This window comes from Schistocerca serialis, chromosome 2 (genome assembly GCF_023864345.2).
Source record: "Schistocerca serialis cubense isolate TAMUIC-IGC-003099 chromosome 2, iqSchSeri2.2, whole genome shotgun sequence".
Lineage (NCBI taxonomy): Eukaryota > Metazoa > Arthropoda > Insecta > Orthoptera > Acrididae > Schistocerca > Schistocerca serialis.
In genome coordinates this window covers 761,143,448-761,160,017 of record NC_064639.1, presented here as the reverse complement: position 1 = coordinate 761,160,017, position 16,570 = coordinate 761,143,448, and the positions used below count along the sequence as shown (strand labels likewise).

Below are 16,570 nucleotides of genomic sequence, written 5' to 3'. Positions count from 1 at the left end.
TATGTTCCAAAATCCTACAGCAAATCGACGTTAGCGGTTCACCGTATTACTCCTATTTTCTGTCTTGGGTACTGGTGTGAGTTGTGCAACTTTCCAGTCTTTAGATACGGATCTTTCGACGAGCGAGCGGTTATGTACGATTGGTAACTATGGAGCTATTACATCATCATACTCTGAAAAGAACCTTAGTGATATACAATCAGGACCGGAGAACTCGCCTTTATTAAGTGATTTGGGCTGCATCGCTACATCGCGAACCGAGCGAGGTGGCGCAGTGGTTAGCACCCTCGAGGACGACGATTCAAACCCGCGTTCGGCCATCCTGATTTAGGTTTTCCTTGATTTCCCTAAATCGCTTTAGGCAACTACCGGGATGATCCTTTGAAAGGGCACGGCCGATTTCCTTCACCATCCTTCCCTATTCCGATGGGACCGATGACCTCGCTGTTTGGTCTCCTCCCCCAAATCAACCAGCCAAAGTCGCGGATATCTACACTCCTGGAAATGGAAAAAAGAACACATTGACACCGGTGTGTCAGACCCCCCATACTTGCTCCGGACACTGCGAGAGGGCTGTACAAGCAATGATCACACGCACGGCACAGCGGACACACCAGGAACCGCGGTGTTGGCCGTCGAATGGCGCTAGCTGCGCAGCATTTGTGCACCGCCGCCGTCAGTGTCAGCCAGTTTGCCGTGGCATACGGAGCTCCATCGCAGTCTTTAACACTGGTAGCATGCCGCGACAGCGTGGACGTGAACCGTATGTGCAGTTGACGGACTTTGAGCGAGGGCGTATAGTGGGCATGCGGGAGGCCGGGTGGACGTACCGCCGAATTGCTCAACACGTGGGGCGTGAGGTCTCCACAGTACATCGATGTTGTCGCCAGTGGTCGGCGGAAGGTGCACGTGCCCGTCGACCTGGGACCGGACCGCAGCGACGCACGGATGCACGCCAAGACCGTAGGATCCTACGCAGTGCCGTAGGGGACCGCACTGCCACTTCCCAGCAAATTAGGGACACTGTTGCTCCTGGGGTATCGGCGAGGACCATTCGCAACCGTCTCCATGAAGCTGGGCTACGGTCCCGCACACCGTTAGGCCGTCTTCCGCTCACGCCCCAACATCGTGCAGCCCGCCTCCAGTGGTGTCGCGACAGGCGTGAATGGAGGGACGAATGGAGACGTGTCGTCTTCAGCGATGAGAGTCGCTTCTGCCTTGGTGCCAATGATGGTCGTATGCGTGTTTGGCGCCGTGCAGGTGAGCGCCACAATCAGGACTGCATACGACCGAGGCACACAGGGCCAACACCCGGCATCATGGTGTGGGGAGCGATCTCCTACACTGGCCGTACACCACTGGTGATCGTCGAGGGGACACTGAATAGTGCACGGTACATCCAAACCGTCATCGAACCCATCGTTCTACCATTCCTAGACCGGCAAGGGAACTTGCTGTTCCAACAGGACAATGCACGTCCGCATGTATCCCGTGCCACCCAACGTGCTCTAGAAGGTGTAAGTCAACTACCCTGGCCAGCAAGATCTCCGGATCTGTCCCCCATTGAGCATGTTTGGGACTGGATGAAGCGTCGTCTCACGCGGTCTGCACGTCCAGCACGAACGCTGGTCCAACTGAGGCGCCAGGTGGAAATGGCATGGCAAGCCGTTCCACAGGACTACACCCAGCATCTCTACGATCGTCTCCATGGGAGAATAGCAGCCTGCATTGCTGCGAAAGGTGGATATACACTGTACTAGTGCCGACATTGTGCATGCTCTGTTGCCTGTGTCTATGTGCCTGTGGTTCTGTCAGTGTGATCATGTGATGTATCTGACCCCAGGAATGTGTCAATAAAGTTTCCCCTTCCTGGGACAATGAATTCAGGGTGTTCTTATTTCAATTTCCAGGAGTGTATTTCTAAGTTACTCGTGTTTGCAACTGTTCTTGATTCGAATTTCGGAATATTTATTTCATATTCTCTGGTGAAGCAATTTCTAAAAACTGTGTTTAGTATCTCTACTTTAGTGGTACTGTCATCAGTTACAATACCACTGTTATCTCACAGTGAAGGTGTTGTTGTGGCTTGCTGCTGGAGTACTTTACATAGGATCAGAATCTCTCTGGGTTTTCTACCAGATTTAAAAGCAGGGTTTCGCTGTGGAAATTACTAAAAGCGCTACATTTCGAACGTCTGTAAAACTCGACCAATCTTGGACGTATTACGTTCATTTGAATTTGGCATGCTCTTTTCGTTGCTTTTGCAACAGTGTTCTGACCTGTTTCGTCGAATCTCAATGATCCCGTGCGCACTGCAATCGCAACAGACAATGTCGTCAAAATGGATCAACTTGGGTACCTGTAGGGGTCGTCTGCTGCAGGGTCTCATGTTCAGCAATGGGCGCTGTACGGTGTGCTCCGAAACACTTGGGCCTGCCACAGCACCTAACTCTGTCCTCACGTATGCCACAGATCGCCGATTATACTGCTTCACAGACCAGGCAAGCCTCCGAACTTTGTGTCCTGTGATGATGAGTGGCTGTCCAACACTTTGGCTACTCGTGGTTTAACGGTTCTTCAACCACCTGTCATAGATACTCGCGACAGTAGCAAACGAACATTCGACCAGCTTCGCAGTTTCCGAAATGCCCTTTCCTAGGTGTGGGTGCATATCAATCTGCTCTTTGTCAGGGTCGCTTTTGTTACTGGATTTCCCCCTTTTTGGCTCCTATCGTTCCTAGAATTATTCCCCATTTGTCTCTGCTTCGCTTCTATACCGTCCACGCCCGCAACACTATCAGGCAGCATTAAATCTCGCGGTGGGCAGTGCCATGTTTGGGCTCATCAGTGCATCTGAAATACACGTGATTATATGCTTTCTGTAACTACTTTCCAGTAATACTGGGGTTTGGTTGTACTTACGCTATGTGATCAAAAGTATCAGGACACCCTCAAAAACATACTTTTTTCATATTGGTGCATTGTGCTGCCACCTACTGCCGGGTACTCCATATCAGCGACCACAGTAGTCATTAGACATTTTGAGAGAGTAGAATGGGGCGCTCCGCGGACTCCGGATTTCGAACGTGGTCAGGTGATTGGGTGTCGCTTGTGTCATTTCCACACTCCTAAATATACCTAGGCCCACTGTTTCCGATGTGATAGCGAAGTGGAAACGTAAAGGGACACGTACAGCACAAAAGCGTACAGGCCGACCTCGTCTGTTGACTGACAGACCGCCGACAGCTGAAGAGGGTCGTAAAGTGTAATAGGCAGACATCTATCCAGACCATCACACATGAATTGCAAACTGCATCAGGATCCACTGCAAGTACTATGACAGTTAGGCGGGAGGTCAGAAAACTTGGATTTTATGGTCGAGCGGCTGCTCATAAGCCACATATCACACCGGTAAATGCCAAACGACGCCTCGCTTTGTGTAAGGAGCGTAAACATTGGGCAATTGAACAGTGGAAAAACGTTGTGTGGAGTGACGAATGACGGTACACAATGTGGAAATCCGATGGCAGAGTGTGGGTCTGGCGAATGCCGGGTGAACTTCATCTGCCAGCGTGTATAGAGCCAACAGTAAAGCTTGGAGGCGGCGTTGTAATGGTGTGGTCGTTTTTCACGCAGGGGGCTTGCACCCCTTGTTGTTTTGCATGGCACTATCACAGCACAGGCCTACATTGATGTTTTAAGCACCTTCTTGCTTCCCACTGTTGAAGAGCAATTCGGGGATGGAGATTGCATCTTCCAACACGATCGACCACCTGTTCAGAATGCACGGCCTGTGGCGGATTGGTTACACGACAATAACAACCCTGTAACGGACTGGCCTGCACAGAGTCCTGACCTGAATCCTACAGATCACCCCTGGGATGTTTTGGAACGCCTCACAGACCGACATCGATACCTCTCCTCAGTGCAGCACTCCGTGAAGAATGGGCTGCCATTCCTCAAGAAACATTCCAGCACCTGATTGAACGTATGCCTGCGAGAGTGGAAGCTGTCATCAAGGCTAAGGGTGAGCCAATGTTCAACATGAAAGCAAATATAAATTGGCGGAGAACGTCCCGTCATTCACGACACACTACTCGACAATGGGGGTCAACAACTTCCAGTTAACAGTACTCCTGCTATTGTTTATCACAAGTAGGTAATATTCGCTTGTTGAATGTGGTTTTTCTGCAACAAGGAGAGACCGTGAGTGGTTGGGTTAACAGAGTTACCCTCTTTCAACAACTGAAGCACGTGAAACTTGCCTTTCCTTTCAAGCCAGTAGTTTTCATACTAGATTACCTCCCACACACATACCTTGCTTCGCAAGCTGTACGAAGCTGAAGCTTGTGCCTTCAGAAAGCAAACAGCTAAAGAAGCCACAGTGAAAGAAAACAGACTGCTGCTCATAATCAGCGCCCTCTATTAGCGCTAACGTCAGAATGCCGCATAGGCGAGAAGTGGTTAGAGGAACGTAACCGCCAGAGCGCCCCTCGTAACATGCGGCACGCCGTTGCGAGAAAAGAATGGTAACACCCCGTATCAGTGTATGAGCAAGATTATCTAGTTAATGAAATATGTTATATAAACAGAGAAGGAACTAGAAAACAGTAGAGTTATGCACACACAACGTAAGAAAATGAAGTAAATACTCGTATGTAAGGCACTCTATACTAGGTGAAACGATCAGCATAATATATTAAACACAGGTGTATAGTATTTAAAGTAGAACATTATCAAACAAATCACAGTACGCAGTGGACACAAAATTTACATTTTTGTGAACGATTTCGAATGTAAATGTTTTGCTTCCACAGCTAAAAGATAAAAAGACTTATTATAAACCGTATGACAACACTTTATTACTGATAAAAGGCGACACCAGGGAGGTCAACGCATTTGCCCAAGCAGTAGATAGCATGCACCCAAAAATAACCTTTACTACTGAAGTTGAAAAAGAGAGTTCCGTTAACTACCTTGACCTTACTATTAGGAAGGTCGACAACAAACATAAGTTTTCGATTTTAAGAAAACCTACCTGTGCAGACAGTATCATCAATGCCAGTTCTTACCATCCTCCCCGATACAAAAAAGGCCTTCTTCACCTCCATGATTCACCGGCTCCTTCGTCTACCTTTGCAGAAATCGAAAGCAGATGGCGGTAGCTAACGGTCTTCTGTAAATGACGTCACGCGCCCTTACAGTAGGCTAAAGAAACGTATAACAAACAGCAGGTACCACACAATCACACAAAATAGAACCAGTAAAGAAAGAACGAAAACCATTCCTATGAAATTTAACGGCAAACTGTCCCTGCAAATAGCAAAACGTTTTAGGAAATCTGATGTCAGATGTGGCTTTCAGGTTATGAACACCCTAAAACTGCGAGTCAAACATAAACTGAAAAGAACGTATGACTAATCTGATGGCTCTCGTGTATACAGGACTGATTGCAGTTACCTGTGACAAATATATCGGTCAAACGGGCCGCCCTGTTAACTTAAGGTTTAAAGAACATTCACAGCCACGGAGCAAAGCTGCTTTGGGGCAGTACTTACCCGAAACTGCTGATCCTATAGGGAACATTGAGAACAGTATCCATATTGTCCACTGGGTGCAAAAAGGCCGTGCTCTTAATTTGTTAGAGGAGCTTGAAATTTATAAAGCGAAACAGAAAGAACCAACAAAACTGCTTAATTGGCAGAGGAATTTCGTGTCGAATGTCTGCTTTTCTTTTTTTTCCCATTTTGCTCATTATTCTTTGTTGTATTTGATCGTAGCGGACGTCACGTGACATCCGTTGAAATTCGTTGTTGACCCCTTCACTCAGTTATTTTATTACAGAGACCAGCCAACTCACTGACCGGATACGCTGAGCTACTGTGCTTTACATTTCGCTGATAGTTTCACCTAGTATAGAGTGCCTTACATATGAGTATTTACTTCATTTTCTTACGTTGTGTGTGCATAACTACTGTTTTCTAGTTCCTTCTCTGTTTATATAATATATTTCATTAACTAGATAATCTTGCTCGTACACTGGTACGGGGTTTATCACTCTTTTCTTGGAACGGCGTGCCGCATGGTACGACGGGCCCTCTGGCGGTCACGTTCCTCTACCACTTACTCGCCTGTGCGGCATTCTGGAGTTAGCGCTAACAGAGGATGCTGATTATGTGCGGCAGTCTGTTTTCTTTCATTGTGGCTTCTTTACCTATTTGTATTACAACTTTGTATTACTCTGTGTACTCTGAAAGCTGGTTATTATTTATGTCACTATCTTTAATATTGCCACTTGAGGTATGTCACTTACAGTCTCTTAACTTTTTCCTTTCTAACAATCTAAGGTTCGTCGTGTTTCATTTCACCGCTTTTTATTACTGTAATGCTCTGACACCTTATAAGCCCATTACTGACTTTACTGAATGTATCCCCCCTTATTTTACGTTGAACAATTAATCATTGAAGAACATGTGTATGCCTGCAGTCGCGTCATCTGGTGAACTTGCAACACAAACTTTTGTGGCTACTTTACTGCAGTTTGTTTTGAACAATAGTGCTGCTAGCAAGATGACTCTTGCATATGCTGTTGTTATTTATATATTTGACGACGACGCTGCTGATTTTGTGTTTAACCTTTGACGATGCCACTGTGACCCCAGTACGTGGGCATGTTTTTACGACTATAAAACGGGTATGCCTCTTCATATTTAAAGCGCGCAAATGCACATGTATGTCAGTATTACTTTTCATTATGGTCTATTTTATTGTTTTAAGCTGTAGACAATCTGTTAGTGTATTTGTGTTTTACCCATATTTTGCTGCAAAATGGCTCTGAGCACTATGGGACTCAACTGCTGAGGTCATTAGTCCCCTAGAACTTAGAACTAGTTAAACCTAACTAACCTAAGGACATCACAAACATCCATGCCCGAGGCAGGATTCGAACCTGCGACCGTAGCGGTCTTGCGGTTCCAGACTGCAGCGCCTTTAACCGCACGGCCACTTCGGCCGGCATTTTGCTGCAGATCTGAAGCGAGATCCAAGCGAGTCAGCACTAACGCCCGATAAAGGAGGAGAAGAGTGGAACGATCTGCACCCCAAGAGGTGTGGGCAAAGAAGTGAAGTACACTGAGTTTACAGAAACATCCTATTTTCAGAAATCTGATATGTGGCTGCCAAGTGAGCTTGTTGTCGAAAAGAAGACCAAGGAAACGAAAACTGTGGCACCACAGGTAATCGTTGTGCATCGAGGTAGAGCTCCGGATTGGGGTGCACCGTAGTACGGCGACACAAGTGGACCACCCGCGATTTTAAAGCCCACAATTTGAACAAGGAAAGAAATTTACCTTGCAGGAAACATTTCTTACATAGGCATGCAGTATAATTGAATAGTTAAAGGAAACTACACAGAAGAGCCAAATAAAATGGTACACCTGCCTAATATCGCGCAGGGCCCCCGCGAGCACGCACACTTACCGCAACTCCACGTGGCATGGACTCGACTAAAATCTGAAGTAGTGTTGGAGGGAACTTACATCATGAATTCTGCAGCGCTGTCCACAAAACTGTAAGAGTACGAGAGGGTGGAGCTCTCTTCTGAACAGCACGTTGCAATACATCCCAGGTATGCTCAATAATGTTCACGTCTGGGGAGTTTGGTGACCAGCGGAAGTGCTTAAACTCAGAAGTGTGTTCTTAGAGCCATTCTTTAGCAATTATGGACGTGTGGGGTGTTGCATTGTCCTTGTGGAATTGCCCAAGTCCGTCGGAATGCACAATGGACACGAATGGATGCAGGTGATCAGATAGAACGGTTAAGTACGTGTCACCTGTCAGAGTCGTATCTAGACGTATCAGCGGTCCCATATCACCCCAACTGCACATGCCGCACACCATTACAGAGCCTCCACCAGATTGAAAGGGTCCATGGATTCATGAGGTTGTCTCCATACCCGTACACGTCCCTCCGCTCGATACAATTTGAAACGAGACTCGTCCGACCGGGCAACATGTTTCCAGTCATCAACAGTCCAATGTCGGTGTTGACGCGCTGAGGCGAGAAGTCAAGTTTTGTGTCGTGCAGTCATCAACGGTATACGAGTGGGCCTTCAGCTCCGAAAGCCCATATCGATGATGTTTCGTTGAATGGTTCGCACGCTGACACTTGCTGATAGCCCAGCACTGAAGTCAGCAATTTGCGCAGGGGTTGCACTTCTGTCACGTTGAACGATTCTGTACAGTCTTCGTTGGTCCCATTCTTATAGGATCTTTTTCCGGCCGCAGCGATGTCGGAGATCCTGATATTCACGGTACATTTGTGAAATGGTCGTACGGGAAAATCCCCACTTCATCGCTACCTCGGAGATAATGTGTCCTATCGCTCTTGCGCCGACTGTAACACCACATTTAAACTCACTTAAATCTTGATAAACCGCTAATGTAGCACCAGTAACCGATCTAAGAACTGCGCCAGACACTAGACACTTGGTTTATATAGGTGTTGCCGACCGCACCGCCATATTCTTCCTGTTTATATATCTTTATATTTCTATACGCATGCCTATACCAATTTCTTTGGCGCTGCTGAACCTGTCTTTACTATTAACACGACATTTAATATTTCAAGCCAAAAAGGAACTGACGCAATTAGCTGCCAGTGGACACTGATTTATATTAATGGAGCAAGTTGAAAGTTTGTGCCGGACCAGGATTCGAACCCGGGTCTTTTGCTTACCAGGCACATGCGCTGACCACTACGCCATTCGGACACAGTGGTCACCAAAACCATACGTAATAAAAGCACGCCTTCCGTCAGTGCCAATTTCTCAACTTATACAACACACTACAGCTGTGGTGCCCCTGCTCATTAGCCTCATCACTCGCGGTATCTCGCCGATTCACGAAAGAGTTCGAGCTTGGTTTGTACCTGCACTGAAGGAATCATTAGCCGTCATCGCCTTAATTATATATATATGGTGTCTATTCTGTCGGACGTGTGCGAATAGATGGTTCAAATGGCTCTAAGCACTATGGGACTTAACATCTGAGGTCATCAGTCACCTAAACTTATAATTACTTAAACCTAACTAACCTAAGGACATCACACACATCCATGCCCGAGGCAGAATTCGAACCTGTGACCGTAGCAGCAGCGCGGTTCCGGACTGAAGCGCCTATAACCGCTCGTCCACAGCGGCCGGCGTGCGAATAGACACCAGTGGCTGTATGATCAAAGTGGTGTCTGTTCTTTCGGACATTTAATATTCCATCTCAAGCTCACGGGAAAATGTAACTGTTTATGGCTCATGTGGGAAGCAATGAGTAACACACTGGTCGTCGAGAGACGTTTTGCGACATTCTACATAACATGAGTCGCTCCTATTTCTCTGAATCGCTTTAATCGAATCTTATCTGCACGCCAGGTCGACAAAAGGTGCGGGCTAGCCCTACATACTGACATAACTGCGTAACAACAGCAAAGAACGTACGCACTGAAACTGTCTTCTTATTCTCATATTTCATATCAATTTAGTTTCCCATCTTGTTACGTAACATTTCATGCAAAGATCAAGAAGAACTGTATAGTGTTCATCAGTTACGAGTTGTAGCAGAAAAATAACGACACTGGCATTAATGGAAATACTGAGAATTTAATCTTCCCCACAGTTCCATACCAGTCCATTCTAGATTCAACCCTATCTTTTAGCTGCGTAGCTGTACAGCGCGGCATAAGTAAAGTTTTATTTTTGTCTGTGTCACGAGAAATGGAAAAACTGTTGAATACGAGGGTTTGAGGACTTTCGGACAACTTCTAGTAATAAATACCTTTACGGGACATATCAACAACGCACTTACAACTTCGACAACACGAAACATTTAAGCGCGCGTTACCTGCATATATGACTTCTAGCGACTTTCGTTGGTGATCTAAGCACAAGACACGAGAATAACAGCGTGAGAAAACCGGAGTTTGGACCAGCCACAGCGCCGTCAATGGGATGCCCACAGTTCTCTACACCTCTTATTACTATTCAAGAAAAAGTTTTACAAACGCCGTCAATGGGATGCCCACAGTTCTCTACACCTCTTATTACTATTCAAGAAAAAGTTTTACAAATGAATTACTTTGCATTACAAAATAGCCAACACTGATGTGAGATCAAAACTTTGCGTCGTGATGGCGTTATTCACTGAGGAAGGTGAAACGCAATTTGCAGAATTCTCAAACCAGATGTCAAGGACAGAGGTCAACGTATCATCATCGCTGAGGTCATTAGAGATATACTAGTAAACCCACGATACTTTCAGGGGTCCTGTTCGTGAAAAATGCCAAAAATTTAAATGAATTATTTCTGGTGTATGAAATGAGCATTTCATGCCAATTACAAAAATCTATAGTTTATGGACATTTTCATTTTCCGTTTGTCCATAAACTTAGTTTGAATGCAATGCTGAAAAGGTACCACGCCACTCTCATTTTAAAGTGTCTACGAATGCATGATGTATTTATCTTTTCCCTACTTTTTTTCAGTTTTTAGATATGGATCGTAAACGTATGTGTATTCTAGAGGGCTCTGACTACTGGGATATAAGTATTTGCATATCTAGAAGGCTGTGGCTTAGCTGCAACCAATGATCTTATTTTTGTTTTTCTTCTTGCTTTCGAAATTTGAAACAAATGTGGTTAGTAGTTGTGTGTTCTGTGTTGTTCTATTTCAGTGTATGTGTTTTCTGTGTTAGAAATGCCGAGAATGAAGAAATTTAACACGAAGCGCTGATTTTCTTAAGGGTATTTTCCAGTTCTCTCCCAGAACAAATGGTTCAAATGGCTCTGAGCACTATGGGACTTGACTTCTGAGGTCATCTGTCCCCTAGAACTTAGCACTACTTAAACCTAACCAACCTAAGGACATCACACACATCCATGCCCGAGGCAGGATTCGAACCTGCGACCGTAGCGGTCGCGCAGTTCCAGACTGTAGCGCCTAGAACCGCTCGTCCACTTCGGCCGGCTTCTCCCGGTATCCCTAAGAAAGCTGCATAGGGGAGCGAGTATCGAAAACTATTTTTCGGGCTAGCAGTGTTGAAGAAAAGGTATTAGATACATTAATAACGTTCATTGAGGGGACAATTTCTAAGATTCATGTTCTGAAAAAGTGCGAAATCCAGATTGGAAGGAATATGGTTTATACCCTAATTGTTATTGTTCGGTTGTGAGTAACCAAAGCGGAAGGAGCTGTAGAAGCTCTTACCAAGGAGGCTAGGATAAACAAAAACAACACACCGCTCTCCCGGCCGTATGTCAGTTTACGAGACCGGACACGAACCTTCTCAATCACGTAGCTCCTCAGTTTGCATCACAAGGGCTGAGTGCACCCGCTTACCAACACCGCTCGGCAGACCGGATGGCCACGCATCCAAGTCATGGCCTAGCCCGACAGCGCTTTTTTACTGCGGTGACGGGAACCGGTGTTACCACAGCGGCAAGGTCGTTGCCCGATGTGTGGGATTACTGATATGAATTTTTAAATATATTTCATAGTAAAATAAATTTTGTGTATTTTTCTTCACAGGTTATCATCAGAAGGGGAAACTGGAGGTATAACACATTGTCCTGAATACTTTCTGCAGCCTGACGGGTTTTCTGAGCTGCGCAGTCAGTAGTGCCAAAAAATGGTACCTCTGTTAAAGAGTGTTCTGTTGTTGTTGTTGTTTTTTAGCCTTTTGTAAATGTTGTTGTCAACATCACAATATAATAGATATCAAACCGATTTTCTCGGATATACTTCGACTGTTAACCCTAACTGCATGTACAACTATGGAGCTACTTCTGCTTTATAATAGTAATGCGAGGGCGGAGAGACCGTTAAAATCATAGCCTGTTCAGGGATGGTTCGCTTAAAAAATCGAACTCCCATGTATAAAACAGCTTCAAACGTCTGATTACTTTACTAATGTGTTAAGCATTTAACTTCAAGCAAGTAACCGAGGAAAAGTTCAGGAAAGGTTTGAAATTATGCTTAAAGTTGGTTGGAACTCACTAAGTGCTCTCATTATCAAACACTGCATGAATGTAGTCTGGGTAATTGTTGCTCTATTTCAAGGAAAAATCTAGTTTTTCACGCTTTTCAATGTTTATGATGTCATGTCTCGTGAACTGTGTGTCGAAAAAAAAAAATTCATTGATTTATGTAGTAGATACTGCCTGTAAAGCGTGTTGCGAATAGAATTAGTAATAGAGAAGTAATAAACGGAAACGTCATGCCTAATGCTGATGTTTTACTGCGCATCGTTGTAAGTGAAAGATAGTTTTTCCAAGCATCCGTATGTTTATGACGTTTTATCTCCTGAACTGTGTGTCGTACAAAGATAAAATTTTGCCGGTAAATTCAGTGATATATGTGGAAACTGTCTGCAAACTGCGCTGCGATTAGAGTCGGTAGTACAGAAGTAATAAATTAAAACGTCATTTTACTCCATGGACGGCAAAAGTGTAGTAAGCGATGAAGTTATTTGCTTTCATCATTCTGAGGAGAGGTGGGAGGGGGTGACAGCGAGGAAATGTTTCAATGAGGTTTGAAATTATATGTAAAGTTTTGTTGGAAGTCGCTAAGTGTTGTCATTGTCAAATACTGGATGAATAGTATGGGTATTGCACGCCGTCACTTACGCTGCCTCAAGGCAACACACAATTTATAATTGCAATACTTGTTATGTTAAAAATTTAACGTAGGATTACACCTCTTAACGGGTAGACAGCATTTTTAATGTTTAAATTCGACCAATAATTACGCGAAACATTGAAAATCAAATTTTGCTTGCCCGTGGAAGGTGTTAGATAGGCAACCTGCAATTCCCCGACATTACACCACGATACACCGCGCGTGATTCTTGGCAATCGCCAGTGAGCAACGCGTTAATTTCGTTCCTTGTATTTCAGTGGTGAAGCCAGTATCAATTATTGAAAGCTGGGTTATCACAAGGTTTGTGCCCGAAGTTTTGACTATGTCCATTAGAAACTTGAAGGAAACAGTAGCTGATCTTTTGAAGGACTACAACGCGGTAGGCCAGAAGCTATCACTGAAAGCGTGGTGAGATCTGAATTCATCCCACTGAAGAGTCCAATCTATGACAAGGCGTCATGCACATCTGCCGGGTAAGAGCTAGAGAGGACTGAGCTGTCAAAGCTACTGCCACAAGTTCTCCTTCCGAACAACAACAAAATTTCTCCGGACACCACGGACAAAATTGGACCACTGTATTGTAAGGTTTTGACACATCCAGACATCATTCTGGATCTACTGTGACCCAGTTGTCGCTTACTCAATTTGTTAATAGCGAACCTTCGGAAAAATCATGTCCAGTATCAGAGTTTGAGGCAAGAAGCTAAGAGGCTTGGTTAGGAAACGAGACAAGGATTTGTACTCTGTAGATAACGGTGGCGTATTTCAACAACGGTATAAAAACCATACGGAATGGAGGGGATTACATCCAATGACAACGCATTCACAAACAAGAGAATCGAAAATTTCGCGCAAATTCAGCACATTTTTTCAGAGATACGAGGGATGTTACTTTCTTAGAGCCCTTACTGTTAATAATGTCAAAACTATGAGTACCTGTTAGCGTTCAGCAGCATTTCCTGAATGTGTGGAGGGACGTGAAATACTGTTGAGTGGTTTTATTTGCTTTGAAAATAGGCCAAATAGTCTATGGCGTTACGCAAACCAATGGTCCGACGAAAGGCGCGTGTCCTCGGCTGTAAAAAAATGAGTCGGTGCAATACGGCACGACTCACCTGACGAGCCAGCAGCATGTTCTCTGGTTACGGCCGACTGCAAGGGTCGAATTACACAAAGTGGGCCGCAGCCGTTGTCGGAGATCACTAGCAAGGCAACACCCCGATGGTATACGGTTTCTTCCATACAGCAACGCCAATAACCGGAATCGATGGTCAATACTGCTGTGGCAGGGACAGTCGCGAACAGTGCCCTGAACGCTGGACGGAGGCATACAGAGTGATGGAAGTATTCCTTCCTACCCCTTTATTTACTGGCGGGACTTTGAAGTCTCGGCAAATTCCGTGTAAAATTCTGTACCTCAACAGCCCATTAGACCTATAGGGACCAGAAGCTCCCATTCCATACCGTTTGCGCTTCCTACGCTAGATGTCAGTGAAGCCTGTACGCCATTCCGAAGCCTGTTCATCAGCCTGAAATCTGAACGGCTGTATTGCAAATGGGTGTTTGGTGTGTGAAATAACGCTGCAATGTTGCATAAGTAATAGCAGTTATATGTGAACTGAGGGTAGTGATAATTTCTATGTAGCTATCTTTATATATAATATTGTTAATTTGGATAAAATACCGATACAATACCCTTGTAACATTCAATCATGACGTAAAAATGATTGGGACTTAACAGTCCCGTCAGATACCGGGCAGTGACTTCACAAGTTGAGGTTACATTGACTTTTGGTTGCTTAGCTTTGATATTTATAGCTTTTCCTGCTGTAAGGACCTTTTGTAGATAAAAACATATAATTGCTTAAGATTATTGACGTTTAATTTTATTAAAAAAATATCAACAAGGCGTGAGTTGTAAAACATAAGTGAACTTCGTTAGATTCTGTTTTGTTTTAGGCTTTGGCCGCCTATTACGGAAGGGGTCTTACAGACGAAGAAATCCGTACTCAAACAGAAAATCCTCCCGATGATATTGGTACATTGTATTAATGTAGTAATGACAGTGAAGATGAAGTGTTGTGTAGCACTATGCGGAATAATAATGCAAAAACTCTCCATGCGTGTGCTAGGACTTCACAAAATATTACAGAACCTGAACTAAGTGCTAATGATGAATAGGAAGACAATGAAAAATACGTGCTAATTGTAACTCTTCCGGCATGTGCTACTACTTCACAGAATATGGATGGGCAATCGTGCATTTCGCTTTCTTTCAGATTATCGTGGACATGAAGTATACAGTGTACCCAGAACCAGAAACATGGAACAAAGATTGACAGCTGTACGAGATTATAATGACATGACTGGCCTAGATGAAGCTGACATGTAAGGTCTGTTTATGAAACAGACACAGTGTCAAAAACTTATTGATACAGGCTGTTTTATGCATTGGTGGGACTAAGTCCTGTGAATTCCTATATTTCATACTGTGGAGTAAAAGGGGCACTTCGACTGATTGACTTCAAACATAAAACTATATCTGGTATACTCACAACTCGAAAGCAAATGCCCACAGCATGGATACTGCCCAAAAGGGTCGAAATTATTCTCTTTCAATTCCGAAGAGAAGAAAGCAGAATTTTCGGTACCCAACGACCTATGTTTTCGGAACAGAAGTTCTTACTGGTCAATGTTTCTCAGTTCAAGAGACAAATGTGAACTATGCTCTTACACAACGGTACAATCTAGCTCCCAGCACCAGGCACAGCGATTCTGTGGACTGGTGTTTACCACTTTCATTTCTAGCTCCTTGTATTTCCGGACGTTCACATACAATTGAAACAACGTGAAGATGGCATGAAACAAATGTCAAATTGGAACGAAGTGTTCTACATGCTTGGCTATGCTAATGAGCAGCATTTCGATACAACCGCACAAAGTAGGTGGCAGTAATGCCATCTACATTCTGTATATAAGGAATGATTACGTAGTGGGTTTGCCAGCCAGAAATTGCATTTGAATGTTGTTTGTGAGACGATGTGTCGGAGTCCAACAGCAGGGTTGTGATCTATCGAGATTGCAGTTTATCATTCCACAATATTGTCATGTTGATTAATCGGGTTTATGCCGGGAAAGCTTGAAGAATTCCACAATATTGCTACTCGCATTGAGCGAGATACCGTGTCAGTCACGCAAATACTGAGTGATTATAATCAAAGTGCAGCTACTCACAGAAGTCCACAGTGGGCTGTAATTAGCGCATGGAAGAGAAATATGGCAGATATTCTAATGCGTTATGCGGTTCGAGTTACGCTGCAAAAAATTAGTTCCAATTTTTGCCACCAGGTGCAAATCTGGCGCTGTACAGCATCTCGTTGACGTCTCCGGTGTTCACATTTAACAAACTGTGTAAGCGGCGGTTAATAATAACATCAACATTATGCTATTCTCACTTGTTTGGCCTTCTCTGCCCTCACCCCATTCTTAATCCAGTTATGTTGTTAAATTAACCTAATTATGTCATGTATTGGAAAATTCGACTCGTTCCACATCATTACGAAATATCGTATTCATGATCCATGGAACTAGTATTAATCTAATCTAATCTAATCTAGTAGACATGGAAACATTTCTACAAGTGCGTCTTGCATTAACAGCGCCACATTTGCACCTGGTGGCAAAAATTTGAACTAATTTCTTTCCAGCGTAAGTCGGTACCGCACTAGGATACCTACCATGTTCCTTGCTATACGATAATTACAGGCCACAGTGGACCTCTTTCGTTATAACCACCCAGTATGCAATCGATGGATTTAGGAGAATGATATTCACGCCATGAAGGATATCAGCGATCATGCGATACTAGCGCTCGAGAGGGCAGA

The 16,570-nt window shown here is 44.4% G+C and overlaps 1 protein-coding gene and 1 non-coding gene across 3 annotated transcripts in view; both read right to left on the bottom strand.

Annotated features, from left to right (window-relative positions):
• LOC126457972 (vacuolar protein sorting-associated protein 18 homolog) overlaps positions 1-16,570 on the bottom strand; it is a 260,426-nt gene that overhangs the window by 48,031 nt on the left and 195,825 nt on the right. The window lies entirely within an intron of this gene.
• On the bottom strand, positions 8,699-8,771 carry Trnat-ggu (transfer RNA threonine (anticodon GGU)). The gene has a single exon. It is a non-coding gene; the product is annotated as a tRNA-Thr (tRNA).